The sequence below is a fragment of the Scyliorhinus torazame genome, chromosome 8, assembly GCF_047496885.1.
Source record: "Scyliorhinus torazame isolate Kashiwa2021f chromosome 8, sScyTor2.1, whole genome shotgun sequence".
Lineage (NCBI taxonomy): Eukaryota > Metazoa > Chordata > Chondrichthyes > Carcharhiniformes > Scyliorhinidae > Scyliorhinus > Scyliorhinus torazame.
The window spans coordinates 2,650,035-2,666,425 of record NC_092714.1 but is presented as its reverse complement, the minus strand read 5'-3'; the positions used below and the strand labels follow the sequence as shown (position 1 = coordinate 2,666,425).

Here is a 16,391-nt window from a genome sequence, read left to right as displayed (position 1 = left end):
GTCACAGACTTGTTACGGCCCAGAAGTACTCCGTTTAACCCATCGCGCCTGCATCCAACCTTTCCGAATGAGCAACTTGCCTAGGGCTTTAAACTAAATAGTGGGGGGGGGGGGGGGGCGGGGGGGGAGGAGGGTTCAGTTATATGTAAAATTGGAAATCCAAGTTAAAGGAGAAGGTCGGAGTGCAGGTTGATGATGAGGACTTTAAACTAGTTTGGGGAGGCGGGCATCAGAAGAGGTTAGTAAAGTCTCCAGAGCACGTAATAGAACAGAGAGTATGTAAAGTGGCAGAATCTAACTTCAGAAAGAGCAGATAATGGTAGCATAGTGGTTAGCACCATGGCTTCCCAACGCCAGGGTCCCAAGTTCGATTCCCCGCTGGGTCACTGCGGAGTCTGCACATTCTCCCCGTGTCTGCGTGGGTTTCCTCCGGGTGCTCCGGTTTCCTCCCACAGTCCAAAGATGTGCGGGTTAGGTGGATTGGCCATGATAAAATGCCCTTTGTGTCCAAAAAGATTAGGTGGGATTACTGGATTACGAGGATAAATTGGAAGTGTGGGTTTCAATGGGGTGCTCTTTCGAATGGCCGGTGCAGACTCGATGGGCCGAATGGCCTCCTGCACTGTAAATTCTTTGATTCTATAAGACAACAACTGTGAGGGGGGGAGTGGTTCCTAAATGCACACAGTATACAAAACAAGGTAATTGAGTTTGTGGTGCACATTAAAATTGGTACGATGTTGGCTGCAAGAGAATCAGGGCTGGGATCAAAATATCCAAAGATATGTGTCCTATTGAAAGGACAGGCAGATGGACAGAGGGGGCGGGGTTGCATTGTTAGTAAGAAATTAAATTAAATCGATAGCAAGGAGTGATATAGGATCAGAAGGCGTAGAATCTCAGTGATCATGCGGGACTTCAATATCCAGGTGGACTGGGAAAATCAGGTTGGTAGCGGATCCCAAGTAAAGGAATTTGTGGAATGTCTATGAGATGGTCTTTTGGAGCAGCTTGTAGTGGAGAGCACGAGGGAACAAACAATTCTTTAATCATTTTAATAATCTTTATTGTCACAAGTAGGTTTACATTAACACTGCAATGAAGTTACTGTGAAAATCCCCTAGTCGTCACATTCCGGCGCCTGCTCGGGTACACAGAGGGAGAGTTCAGAATATCCAAATGACCTAACAGCACGTCTTTCGGGACTTGTGGGAGGAAACCGGAGCACCCGGAGGAAACCCACGCAGACACAGGGAAAATGTGCAGACTCTGCACAGACAGTGACCCAAGCCGGGAATTGAACCCAGGTCCCTGGCGCTGTGGAGCAACAGTGCTAACCACTGTGCTATTGTGTTGCCCACATCTTGTGGTCTTATGGCCATTCACATAACCGAGCACATTATTCCTTTTCCGATCACAGTTTAATTTCCTTTTGAATGCTTCAGTTGAACCGGCCTCCACCACACTCTCAGGCAATGCATTCCAATCCCTAACCACTCATTGAGTAAAAAAATGGTTCTCCTTACATCACTTTTGACAATTACTTTATATTGGTGTCCTCTCATTCGCGATCCTTTCACAAGTGCAAATAGTTTCTCCTTACATACTCTGTCAAGGCCTCTTGTGATTTTGAATATCTCAATCAAATCTCCTCTCAGCCTTTTCTCCAAGGAGAACAGTCCTAACTTCTGCAATCTATCTTCAAAACTGAAGTTCCTCGCCTCTGGGACCATTTTCGGGAATCTTTTCTGCACCCTCTCCAATGCCTTTAATCAGTGCGGTGCCCAGAACTGGACACAATACTACAATTGAGGTCGAAGATCTGACTTATACAAATTCAACGAAAGCGCCTTGTTCTTGTACTCTATAGCCCTGTTAATGAAGCTCAGTATGCGTAGTTAACTGCTCTCTTAATCTGTGCTGCACTCGGGTTCCTCTGTCTGTTTTTTTAATCCACTTTTGAGTTGAATCCTTTATTTTATATTGAGACACATGCGATAAAGAAACATCTGTGATTATGGGTGATTTTAATCTGCATATAGATTGAGTAAATGAAATTAGTCACAATACCGCAGAGGAGGAATTCCTGTAGTGTACAGGATGGTTTTCTGGATCAATATGTTGAGGAACCAATGAGAGAACAGGCCATCCTAGACTGGGTACTGTGTAATGAGAAGGGAATCATTGGCAATCTGGCTGTATGAGACCCCTTGGGGATGAGCGACCATAATATAGAATTTTTCACCAAGATGGAGAGTGAAGTATTTGATTCTGAGACTGGGGTCCTGAATCTTAATAAAGGAAACTATGATGATATGAGTTGGTTGTGATCAATTGGGGGACGTTAAAAATGGGGTGACAGTTGATAGGCAATGGCAAACATTCAAGAAGCACATGAGGGAACTGCAACAATTGTTTATTCCTGTCTTGCACAAAAGTAAAACAGGAAAGATGGCCAATCCATGGCTTCCAAGGGAAATTAGAGATAGTTTTGGATCTAAGGAAGAAGCATACAGAGTGGCCAAGAAATCAACAGGTCTAAGGATTGGGAGCGGTTTAGAATTCAGTGAAGAAAGTCCAAGGGATTGATTGAGAAAATGGGCAAAATGGTGGCACAGTGGTTGCTCTGTTCTCTCACAGCACCAGGGATCCAGGTTTGATTCTGACCGTGGGTGACTGTGTGGAGTTTGCACATTCTCCTTGTGTCTGCGAGGGTTTCCTCTGGGTGCTCCGGTTTCCTTCCACAATCCAAAGATGCAGGTTTGGTGGACTGGCCATGCTAAATTGCCCCGTAGTTTCAAAAAAGATGTGTAAGTTAGGTTAAGGGGTTATTCGGATAGGGTGGGGGAGTGAGTTTGGGTGGGATGCTCTTTTGGTGGGTCGGTGCAGGCTTGAAGGACCAAATGGCCTCTTTCTGCACTGTAGGGATTCTATGATTCTAAGAGGGAACTAGAGTACGAGAGCAGCATGGTAGCACAGTGGTTAGCACGGTTGCTTCACAGCTCCAGGGTCCCAGGATCGATTCCCGGCTTGGGTCACTGTCTGTGTGGAGTCTGCACGTTCTCCCCGTGTGCGCGTGGGTTTCCTCCGGGTCCTCCGGTTTCCTCCCACAGTCCAAAGATGTGCGGGTTAGGTGGATTGGCCATGATCAATTGCCCTTCGTGTCCAAAAACGTTTAATTGGGGTTACTGGGTTAAGGGGATGGGGTGGAGAGGTGTGTGCTTGAGTGGGGAGCTCGTTCCAAGGGTCAGTGCAGACTCAATGGGCTGAATGGCCTCCTTCTGCACTGTAAATTCTATGAGAGTAAGCTTGCAGGGAACATAAAAACTGACTGTAAAAGATTCTGTAGGTATGTGAAGAGAAAAAGATAGCTGAAGACAAATGTAGGTCCCTTACAGTCAGAAACAGTGGAATTTATAATGGGGAACAAAGAAATGGCTGAGCAAATAAATACACACTTTGATTCTGTCTTTCCATATGAGGACACAAATAAAATGCCAGAAATGTTGTGGAACCCAGGGTTTAGTGATGGGGAGGAACTGAAGGCAATCAATATCAGTAGATAAATGGTGTTGGGAAAATTAATTTGAAGGCTGATAAGTCCCCAGGGCCTGATAATCTACATCCCAGAGTACTTGAGGAAGTGGCTCCAGAAATAATGGATGCATTGGTGGTTTTCTTCCAAGATTCTATAGACTGTGGAACAGTTCCTGCAGATTGGAGGGTGGCTAATGTAACTCCACTATTCAAAAAGGGAGGTAGAGAGCAAACAGGGTAGTGGGGAAAATTCTAGAATCAATTATCAAAGGTTTTATGATGTGGAGATGCTGGCGTTGGACTGGGGTGAGCACAGTAAGAAGTCGTACAACACCAGGTTAAAGTCCAACAGGTTTGTTTCGAATCACTAGCTTTCAGAGCATTGCTCCTTCCTTGGGAATGAAGAGGTGGGTTCCAGAAACATATATATCGACAAAGATTTTATAGCAGAGCACTTAGAAAACAGTGGCAGGATGCAGAGTGAGGCCAACAGCGTGGATTCAATTCCCGTACCAGCTAAAGTTATTCATGAAGGTTTTGCCTTCTCAACCTTGCCCCTCGCCTGAGGTTTGGTGACCCTAAGGTTAAATCACCACCAGTCAACTCTCCCCCTCATAGGGGAAAGCAGCCTATGGTCATCTAGGACTACGCAAACTTTACTTTAGTAGAGCTTATGAGGGACAACCAGTGGATGTGGTTTATTTGGACTTTCAGAGGTTTTGACAAAGTCCTACATGGAGATTAGTCTGTAAAATTAAGGGTCTGTGTATTGAGTGGGATAGAAAACTGGCTGGCAGACAGGAAACAAAGAGTAGGAATTAATAATAATAATCTTTGTTAGTGTCACAAGTAGGCTTACATCTGCAATGAAGTTACTGTGAAAATCCCCTAGTCGCCACACTCCGGCACCTGTTCGGGTACACAGAGTGAGAATTCAGAATGTCCAATTCACCTAACAGTACGTCTTTCGGGACTTGTGGGAAGAAACCGGAGCACCCGGAGGAAACCCATGCAGACACGGGGAGAACTAACGGGTCTTTTTCAAATTGGCAGGCAGTAACTAGTGGGGTACCACAGGGATCAGTGCTGGGACCCCAGCTATTCACAATATATATAAATTATTTAGATGAGGGAACAAAATGTATTGGGCGCAATTCTCCCATCGGGAGCCGAAGTCCCGACGCCGGAGTGAAAACCGGAGTGTTTCACTCCGGCGTCGGAGGCCGTTCCCAGCCCCCTATTCTCCCGCCCCCGGAGGGCTAGGAGCGCCTGTCGCATCATTTATGCGCCTTGGCGCCACGTAAAAGCAGTGTCGCGTAAATGACGTGACCGGCGCCGCGTAAATGATGTCACCCGCGCATGCGCGGTAGCCGTCCTCCCCGCGGCTGCCCCGCAAGAAGATGTCGGATGGATCTTGCGGAGGAAAGGAGGTCCTCCTTCAGAGAGGCCGGCCCGCCGATCGGTGGGCACCGATCGCAGGCCAGACCCCTTTTGAGCCCCCCCCTCCTGATGCAGGAACCCCCCTTGCTCCCCCACAGGCCGCACCCCCCAGCGTTCCCGCGCTGTTCCCGCCTGCAGCGACCAGGTGTGGATGGCGCCGGCGGGAACCTGTCGTGTTGGGCAGGCTGCTCGGCCCATTTGGGCCGGACAATCGCCGCTCGCCCATTACCAACGGCAAGCGGCGATTCTCCCAGCGGCCAGCCGTGATTTGCGCCACGCTGGTTTGGGGGTGGGTGGGAGAATCGTGTGCGGGCGTCGGGGCGGGACTCGCGCGGCACCCGGGCGATTCTCCCACGTGGGGGAGGGGGGAGAATTCCGCCCAATATATCCAGATTTTCAAATGACACAAAGTTGGGTGGGAGTATGTGAGCTGTGAGGAGGATGCAGAGATCCCTCAGTGTGATTTGGACAATAGGAAAATGAATGGCAGATACATACATAGATATATAGAAGATAGGAGCAGGAGGAGGCCTTTTGGCCCTTCGAGCCTGCTCCGTCATTCATCACGATCATGGCTGATCATCCAACTCAATAGCCTAATCCTGCTTTCTCCCCATAGCCTTTGATCCCATTCTTCCCAGATGCAGTACAATTTGTATAAATGTGGGGTTATCCACTTCAGTAGCAAAAACGAGAAAGCAGACTATTATCTGAATGGCCAAAAATTAGGAGAGTGGAACTTGCAATGAGACCTGGGTGTCCTCGTACACCAGTCACTGAAGGTACGTTTGTAGGTGCAGCATGGGGCTGTTTAGCACAGGGCTAAATCGCTGGCTTTGAAAGCAGACCAAGGCAGGCCAGCGGCATGGTTCAATTCCCGTACCAGCCTCCCCGAACAGGCGCCGTAATGTGGCGACTAGGGGCTTTTCACAGTAACTTCATTTGAAGCCTACTTGTGACAATAAGCGATTTTCATTTCATTCATGGTGTCGAGCTTCTTGAGTGTTATCATAGGAAGTAGTTGAGGCCAAAACATGATATGTTTTCAAGATGCAGTTAGATATAGCACTGGGGCGAAAGGGATGGAAGGATATTGGGGGTGGGAAGCGGGATTAGGCTATTCAGTTGGATGATCCACGATCGTCATGAATGGCGGAGCAGGCTTGAAGGGCCGAATGATCTCCTGCTGCTCCTATTTTCTATGTTTCTAAGCAATGTAATTGCACCTTTTTTTGTTCCTACGTTGCGCCCAAATTGATTCTGTCCTTGAACCCTCTGGGATATCCTCTTTCTCCAGCACTGGAATGCTCTCCTTAACCAATTTTTGCCACCTCTCCCCTTTTCTTTCACAGGATCAAGGACGAGAGTAGGAATTAATGGATCCTTTTCAAATTGGCAGGCAGTAACTAGTGGGGTGCCACAGGGATCGGTGCTGGGACCCCAGCTATTCGCAATATATATTAATGATTTGGATGAGGGAACAAAATGTAATATCTGAAAGATTGCAGATGATACAAAGTTAGGTGGGAGGGTGAATTGTGACGAGGATGCAGGGATCCTACAGCATGATCTGGCCAGGTTGGACGAGTGGGCAAATCAATGGCAGATGCAGTATAATTTGGATAAGTGTGAGGTTATTCACTTTGGAAGCAAAAACAGGAAGGCAGATTACTACCTGAATGATTGTGCATGGTAGCATTGTGGATAGCACAATTGCTTCACAGCTCCAGGGTCCCAGGTTCGATTCCGACTTGGGACACTGTCTGTGCGGAGTCTGCACATCCTCCCCGTGTTTGCGTGGGTTTTCTCCGGGTGCCCCGGTTTCCTCCCACAGTCCAAAGATGTGCAGGTCAGGTGGACTGGCCATGATAAATTGCCCTTAGTGTCCAAAATTGCCCTTGGTGTTGGGTGGGGTTACATAGAACGATACAGCGCAGTACAGGCCCTTCGGCCCACGATGTTGCACCGAAACAAAAGCCTTCTAACCTACACTATGCCATTATCATCCATATGTTTATCCAATAAACTTTTAAATGCCCTCAATGTTGGCGAGTTCACTACTGTAGCAGGTAGGGCATTCCACGGCCTCACTACTCTTTACGTAAAGAACCTACCTCTGACCTCTGTCCTATATCTATTACCCCTCAGTTTAAAGCTATGTCCCCTCGTGCCAGCCATTTCCATCCGCGGGAGAAGGCTCTCACTGTCCACCCTATCTAACCCCCTGATCATTTTGTATGCCTCTATTAAGTCTCCTCTTAACCTTCTTCTCTCCAACGAAAACAATCTCAAGTCCATCAGCTTTTCCTCATAAGATTTTCCCTCCATACCAGGCAACATCCTGGTAAATCTCCTCTGCACCCGCTCCAAAGCCTCCACGTCCTTCCTATAATGCGGTGACCAGAACTACGCAATACTCCAAATGCGGCCGTACCAGAGTTCTGTACAGCTGCAACATGACCTCCTGACTCCGGAACTCAATCCCTCTACCAATAAAGGCCAACACTCCATAGGCCTTCTTCACAACCCTATCAACCTGGGTGGCAACTTTCAGGGATCTATGTACAGGGACACCTAGATCCCTCTGCTCATCCACACTTCCAAGAACTTTACCATTAGCCAAATATTCCGCATTCCTGTTATTCCTTCCAAAGTGAATCACCTCACACTTCTCTACATTAAACTCCATTTGCCACCTCTCAGCCCAGCTCTGCAGCTTATCTATATTCCTCTGTAACCTGCTATATCCTTCCACACTATTGACAACACCACCGACTTTAGTATCGTCTGCAAATTTACTCACCCACCCTTCTGCGCCTTCCTCTAGGTCATTGATAAAAATGACAAACAGCAACGGCCCCAGAACAGATCCTTGTGGTACTCCACTTGTAACTGAACTCCATTCTGAACATTTCCCATCAACCACCACCCTCTGTCTTCTTTCAGCTAGCCAATTTCTGATCCACATCTCTAAATCACCCTCAATCCCCAGCCTCCGTATTTTCTGCAATAGCCTACCGTGGGGAACCTTATCAAACGCTTTGCTGAAATCCATATACACCACATCAACTGCTCTACCCTCGTCTACCTGTTCAGTCACCTTCTCAAAGAACTCAATAAGGTTTGTGAGGCATGACCTACCCTTCACAAAGCCATGCTGACTATCCCTGATCATATTATTCCTATCTAGATGATTATAAATCTTGTCTCTTATAATCCCCTCCAAGACTTTACCCACTACAGACGTGAGGCTCACCGGTCTATAGTTGCCGGGGCTGTCTCTGCTCCCCTTTTTGAACAAAGGGACCACATTTGCTATCCTCCAGTCCTCTGGCACTATTCCTGTAGCCAATGATGACATAAAAATCAAAGCCAAAGGTCCAGCAATCTCTTCCCTGGCCTCCCAGAGAATCCTAGGATAAATCCCATCAGGACCCGGGGACTTATCTATTTTCAGCCTGTCCAGAATTGCCAACACCTCTTCCCTACGTACTCAATGCCATCTATTCTATTAGCCTGGGTCTCAGCATTCTCCTCCACAACATTATCTTTTTCCTGAGTGAATACTGACGAAAAATACTAATTTCGTATCTCGCCTATCTCTTCAGACTCCACACACAACTTCCCATCCCTGTCCTTGACTGGTCCTATTCTTTCCCTAGTCATTCGCTTATTCCTGACATACCTATAGAAAGCTTTTGGGTTTTCCTTGATCCTACCTGCCAAATACTTCTCATGTCCCCTCCTTGCTCGTCTTAGCTCTCTCTTTAGATCCTTCCTCGCTACCTTGTAACTATCCATCGCCCCAACTGAAACTTCACACTTCATCTTCACATAGGCCTCCTTCTTCCTCTTAACAAGAGATTCCACTTCTTTGGTAAACGACGGTTCCCTCGCTCGACGCCTTCCTCCCTGCCTGACTGGTACATACTTATCAAGAACACGCAGTAGCTGATCCTTGAACAAGCCCCACTTATCCAGTGTGCCCAACACTTGCAGCCTACTTCTCCACCTTATCCCCCCCCAAGTCACGTCTAATGGCATCATAATTGCCCTTCCCCCAGCTATAACTCTTGCCCTGCGGTGTATACTTATCCCTTTCCATCATTACCGTAAACGTCACCGAATTGTGGTCACTGTCCCCAAAGTGCTCTCCCACCTCCAAATCCAACACCGGCCTGGTTCATTACCCAAAACCAAATCCAATGTGGCCTCACCTCTTGTTGGCCTGTCAACATATTGTGTCAGGAAACCCTCCTGCACACACTGTACAAAAAACGACCCATCTAATGTACTCGAACTATATCTTTTCCAGTCAATATTTGGAAAGTTAAAGTCTCCCATAATAACTACCCTGTTACTTTCGCTCTTATCCAGGATCATCCTCGCCATCCTTTCCTCTACATCCCTAGAACTATTTGGAGGCCTTGGGTGAGGGGGTTGGGTGAGGTTATGGGGATAGGGCGGAGGTGTTGACCTTTGGTAGGGTGCTCTTTCCAAGAGCCGGTGCAGACTCGATGGGCCAAATGGCCTCCTGCACTGTAAATTCTATGTAAAGGAAAATTTTAAAAATTGTAAATTGGGAGATGGGAGTGTGCAGCAGGACCTGGGTGTCCTTGTGCACCAGTCGCTGAAGGTAATCATGCAGGTGCAGCAGGCGGTAAAGAAGGCTAATGGTAGAGAGGTTTTGAGTATAGAAGCAGGATGTGTTGCTGCAATTATACAGGGCCTTGGTGAGGCCACACCTGGAGTATTGTGAGCAGTTTTAGTCTCCTTCTCTGAGGAAGGATGTTCTTGCTCTCGAGGGAGTGCAGCGAAGGTTTACCAGACTGATTCCAGGGATGGCGGGACTGTCATATGAGGAGAGATTGACTAGGTTGGGATTGTTCTCACTGGAGTTCAGAAGATTGAGGGGGGATCTCATAGAGACTTATAAAATTCTAACAGGACTAGACAGGGTAGATGCAGGGAAGATGTTACCAATGATGGGTGTCTCCAGAACGAGGGGTCACATTCTGAGGATTCAGGGTAAACCATTTCGGACAGAGATAGGGAGACATTTCTTCACACAAAGAGTGGTGAGCCTGTGGAATTCATTACCACAGAAAGTAGTTGATGCTCAAACTTTGAATATATTCAAGAGGCGGCTGGATATAGCACTTGGGGAGAATGGGATCAAAGGCTATGGGGAGAAAGCAGGATTAGGCTATGGAGTTGGATGATCAGCCATGATCGTGATGAATGGCGGAGCAGACTCGAAGGGCCAAAAGGCATTCCCTTTCTCCTAGATGCTATGTGTGTAAGTACAGATTTAAAGTGGTTTGCCAAAACCTTTTCATTCAGCAAGTGATTGGGGTCTGGAATGCAGTGCTTGGAAGTGTGGTGGGGGCAGGTTCAATCAAGACATTCAAGAGGACATTAGATTATTTTATGAATAGGAACAATGTATTGGGGGTATGGGGAAGAGGCGGGGAATGGCAGTAAGTCATAAAGCTTGTTTGGAGAGACAATACAGACATGATGGGCCAATTGGCCTCTTTTGCCGTTCCAATTCTGCGAGTGATGAATGGCAAATTAAATTTAGTACTTGGTAAAGTTGTTCAAGTTGTTAGCAGGAATAAGATGTCATTTATTCCTTGGAAAAGAGGAAAATAAATGAATGGAGGGGCAAAGAGACGAGTGAATGTGATGCACAAATGCTGAAGGTTGTGACAGAAGTCACTAAGTGGAATTAGTGTACTAGGGTTCACTGCTAGAAGAGTAAGAACATAACATAAGAACTAGGAGCAGGAGTAGGCCATCTGGCCCCTCGAGCCTGCTCCACCATTCAATGAGATCATGGCTGATCTTTTGTGGACTCAGCTCCACTTTCCGGCCCGAACACCATAACCCTTAATCCCTTTATTCTTCAAAAAACCATCTATCTTTATCATAAAAACATTTAATGAAGGAGCCTCTACTGCTTCACTGGGCAAGGAATTCCATAGATTCACAACCCTTTGGGTGAAGAAGTTCCTCCTAAACTCAGTCCTAAATCTACTTCCCCTTATTTTGAGGCTATGCCCCCTAGTTCTGCTTTCACCCGCCAGTGGAAACAACCTGCCCGCATCTATCCTATCTATTCCCTTCATAATCTTATATGTTTCTATAAGATCCCCCCTCATCCTTCTAAATTCCAACGAGTACAGTCCCAGTCTACTCAACCTCTCCTCGTAATCCAACCCTTCAGCTCTGGTATTAACCTAGTGAATCTCCTCTGCACACCCTCCAGTGCCAGTATGTCCTTTCTCAAGTAAGGAGACCAAAACTGAACACAATACTCCAGGTGTGGCCTCACTAACACCTTATACAATTGCAGCAGAACCTCCCTAGTCTTAAACTCCATTCCTCTAGCAATGAAGGACAAAATTCCATTTGCCTTCTTAATCACCTGTTGCACCTGAAAACCAACCATTTGCGACTCATGCACTAGCACACCCAGGTCTCTCTGCACAGCAGCATGTTTTAATATTTTATCATTTAAATAATAATCCCTTTTGCTGTTATTCCTACCAAAATGAATAACCTCACATTTGTCAACATTGTATTCCATCTGCCAGACCCTAGCCCATTCACTTAGCCTATCCAAATCCCTCTGCAGACTTCCAGTATCCTCTGCACTTTTTACTTTACCACTTATCTTAGTGTCGTCTGCAAACTTGGACACATTGCCCTTGGTCCCCAAATCATCTATGTAAACTGTGAACAGTTGTGGGCCCAACACTGATCCCTGAGGGACACCACTAGCTACTGATTGCCAACCAGAGAAACACCCATTAATCCCCACTCTTTGCTTTCTATTAATTAACCAATCCTCTATCCATGCTACTACTTTCCCCTTAATGCCATGCATCTTTATCTTATGCAGCAACCTTTTGTGTGGCACCTTGTCAAAGGCTTTCTGGAAATCCAGATATACCACATCCATTGGCTCCCCGTTATCTACCGCACTGTTAATGTCCTCAAAAAATTCCACTAAATTAGTTAGGCACGACCTGCCCTTTATGAACCCATGCTGCGTCTGCCCAATGGGACAATTTCCATCCAGATGCCTCGCTATTTCTTCCTTGATGATAGATTCCAGCATCTTCCCTACTACCGAAGTTAAGCTCACTGGCCTATAATTACCCGCTTTCTGCCTATCTCCTTTTTTAAACAGTGGTGTCACGTTTGCTAATTTCCAATCCGCCGGGACCACCCCAGAGTCTAGTGAATTTTGGTAAATTATCACTAGTGCATTTGCAATTTCCCTAGCCATCTCTTTTAGCACTCTGGGATGCATTCCATCAGGTCCAGGAGACTTGGCTACCTTTAGTCCCATTAGCTTGCCCATCACTACCTCCTTGGTGATAACAATCCTCTCAAGGTCCTCACCTGTCATAGCCTCATTTCCATCAGTCACTGGCATGTTATTTGTGTCTTCCACTGTGAAGACCGACCCAAAAAACCTGTTCAGTTCCTCAGCCATTTCCTCATCTCCCATTATTAAATCTCCCTTCTCATCCTCTAAAGGACCAATATTTACCTTAGCCACTCTTTTTTGTTTTATGTATTTGTAGAAACTTTTACTATCTGTTTTTTATTCTGAGCAAGTTTACTCTCATAATCTATCTTACTCTTCTTTATAGCTTTTTTAGTAGCTTTCTGTTGCCCCCTAAAGATTTCCCAGTCCTCTAGTCTCCCACTGATCTTTGCTACTTTGTATGTTTTTTCCTTCAATTTGATACTCTCCCTTATTTCCTTAGATATCCACGGTCGATTTTCCCTCTTTTTACCGTCCTTCCTTTTTGTTGGTATAAACCTTTGCTGAGCACTGTGAAAAATCACTTGGTAGGTTCTCCACTGTTCCTGAACTGTTTCACCATAAAGTCTTTGCTCCCAGTCTACCTTAGCTAGTTCTTCTCTCATCCCATTGTAATCTCCTTTGTTTAAGCACAAAACACTCGTGCTTGATTTTACCTTCTCACCCTCCATCTGTATTTTAAATTCCACCATATTGTGATCGCTCCTTCCGAGAGGATCCCTAACTATGAGATCCTGAATCAATCTTGTCTCATTACACAGGACCAGATCTAGGACCGCTTGTTCCCTCGTAGGTTCCATTACATACTGTTCTCGGAAACTATCGCGGGTACATTCTATAAACTCCTCCTCAAGGCTGCCTTGACCGACCTGGTTAAACCAATCAACATGTAGATTAAAATCCCCCATGATAACTGCTGTACCATTTCTACATGCATCTGTTATTTCTTTGTTTATTGCCTGCCCCACCATAATGTTACTATTTGGTGGCCTATAGAATATAAAAATATTGTTAAATTCATATCCAACCTTAGAAAGACATCACTTGGAGTATTGGCTGCAGTTCTGGTGGGAAGGGTTTAAACTAATGTGGCAGGGGGATGGGAACCAATGCAGGAAGTCAGAGGGTACTACCCAAACTTGTGATGTCGGGAGTCACATATTGACATGAATAGAAGATTAGTTAGTTAACAGGAAAATGTTGGCATAAATGGGTCTTTTCTAGTTGGCAGGATGCGACAAGTAGAGTGCCACAGGGATCAGTGCTGGGGCCTCAACTTTTTAACAATTTAATAAATGTCTTGGATGAAGGCCTCGTCTCCCGGGAGGAATCTCGGAGGGCGGAGCGGTGAGTATAAAGTTACTTACCTTTTATCCCGGCTGAGTATCGGGGATTCCACTGAAGCTGAAAAGAAACTGAAAAAGAGACTTCACAGTAAAGGCTGGTCGGAAATCTGCACTAAATTTGAAAAAAAATTGAAAATCTAATTAAAACTAATGAATTAACTAAGTAGAGTTGTAACTAAACCAGGTGGCGGAGATTAATGTATTTGTCATTTAATATTTATAGTAGAAATCTGGCGTTCGGGACCATATAGTTATTGTCATTTAATTTAATAAGTATTTATTATAAATTAATTAATTAATGCTGGAAATGTCAGTCAGCGGGGTAGAGTGCTTCGCCTGTGAGATGTGGGATATCTGACGCTGCCAGCATTCCAGACACCTATATCTGAGGGAAGTGTACCCAATTGCCGAATGTCACAGACCGCATGGATCGGTTGGAACAGCAGTTGGATACATATAGGAGCATGCAGGTGGCAGAAAGCGTCATAGACAGGAGATTTAGAGAAGTGGTCACACCCAAGGTGCAGGCAGATAGATGGAGTGACCGCTAGAAGGGACAGGCAGTCAGTACAGGAATCCCCTGTGGCTGACAACCTCTCTGACAAGTATACCGTTTTGAATACTATTGGGGGGAGATGGCCTATCACGAGAAAACAACAACAGCAACCATAGCAGTGGCACCAAGGCTGGCTCTTGTTCAGGGAGTGTCAAAGCGCACAAGAGCAATAGTCAGAGTGGACTCCAGGGTGGTATGTCGCCTCCGTGATGCCAGGGTACGGGTGTCTCTGAATGGGCACGGGGCTTCTGAAGTGGGAGGTTGGTAAGGTAGAGACCATGGTACACGTTGGTACCAATGACATAGATAGGAAAAGGGGCAGCATGGTGACGCAGTGGTTATCAACGACGCTGAGGACCTGGCCCCGGGTCACTGTCCATGTTTGCCAGTGTTGTTGGGAGGAGTTTAACCACCAGGCGGCAGGTACTACCAGGCGGCACGGTAGCATAGTGGTTAGCACTGTTGCTTCACAGCGCCAGGGATCTGGGTTTGATTCCTGGCTTGGGTCACTGTCTGTGCGGAGTCTGCACGTTCTCCCCGAGTCTGCATGGGTTTCCTCCGGGTGCTCCGGTTTCCTCCCACAAGTCCCGAAAGACATGCTGTTAGGTAATTTGGACATTCAAAATTGTCCCTCTGTGTACCCGAACAGGTGCCGGAATGTGGCGACTGGGGGATTTTCACAGTAACTTCATTGCAGTATTAATGTAAGTCTACTTGTGACACTAATAAAGATTATTATTAATAATAAACCAATTTGACAGGGGGAGGGGACCCAGCCTGTTAGCAGAATAGGGACACAGCAGAACACAGAAAAGCATCAAGTCAAAGAACAAAGAACAAAGAAATGTACAGCACAGGAACAGGCCCTTCGGCCCTCCAAGCCCGTGCCGACCATACTGCCCGACTAAACTACAATCTTCTACACTTCCTGGGTCCGTATCCTTCTATTCCCATCCTATTCATATATTTGTCAAGATGCCCCTTAAATGTCCCTATCGTCCCTGCTTCCACTACCTCCTCCGGTAGCGAGTTCCAGGCACCCACTACCCTCTGCGTAAAAAACTTGCCTCGTACATCTACTCTAAACCTTGCCCCTCTCACCTTAAACCTATGCCCCCTAGTAATTGACCCCTCTACCCTGGGGAAAAGCCTCTGACTATCCACTCTGTCTATGCCCCTCATAATTTTGTAGACCTCTATCAGGTCGCCCCTCTACCTCCTTCGTTCCAGTGAGAACAAACCGAGTTTATTCAATCGCTCCTCATAGCTTATGCCCTCCATACCAGGCAACATTCTGGTAAATCTCTTCTGCACCCTCTCTAAAGCCTCCACATCCTTCTGGTAGTGTGGCGACCAGAATTGAACACTATACTCCAAGTGTGGCCTAACTAAGGTTCTATACAGCTGCAACATGACTTGCCAATTTTTATACTCAATGCCCCGGCCAATGAAGGCAAGCATGCCGTATGCCTTCTTGACTACCTTCTCCACCTGTGTTGCCCCTTTCAATGACCTGTGGACCTGTACTCCTAGATCTCTTTGACTTTCAATACTCTTGAGGGTTCTACCATTCACTGTATATTCCCGACCTGCATTAGCCCTTCCAAAATGCATTACCTCACATTTGTCCGGATTAAACTCCATCTGCCATCTCTCCGCCCAAGTCTCCAGACAATCTAAATCCTGCTGTATCCTCAGACAGTCCTCATCGCTATCCGCAATTCCACCAACCTTTGTGTCGTCTGCAAACTTACTAATCAGACCAGTTACATTTTCCTCCAAATCATTTATATATACTACAAACAGCAAAGGTCCCAACACTGATCCCTGTGGAACACCACTGGTCACAGCCCTGCAATTAGAAAAGCATCCCTCCATTGCTACCCTCTGCCTTCTATGGCCTAGCCAGTTCTGTATCCACCTTGCCAGTTCACCCCTGATCCCGTGTGACTTCACCTTTTGTACTAGTCTACCATGAGGGACCTTGTCAAAGGCCTTACTGAAGTCCATATAGACAACATCTACTGCCCTACCTGCATCAATCATCTTAGTGACCTCCTCGAAAAACTCTATCAAGTTAGTGAGACATGACCTCCCCTTCACAAAACCGTGCTGCCTCTCACTAATACGTCCATTTGCTTCCAAATGGGAGTAGATCCTGTCTCGAAGA

At 46.4% G+C, this 16,391-nt stretch overlaps 1 protein-coding gene across 3 annotated transcripts in view; it reads left to right on the top strand.

The window, feature by feature from the left end:
• Positions 1–16,391, top strand: part of LOC140427624 (homeobox protein PKNOX1-like) — a 404,309-nt gene that overhangs the window by 3,508 nt on the left and 384,410 nt on the right. The window contains exon 1 of one of the 3 annotated variants that reach the window (XM_072513042.1): positions 13,578–13,666. The exons of the other annotated variants lie outside the window; for them this stretch is intronic. The gene's annotated coding sequence lies outside the window, so the exon portion shown is untranslated. Of the gene's footprint in view, positions 1–13,577; positions 13,667–16,391 lie in introns of those variants that run through there. 3 annotated transcript variants of the gene reach the window in all.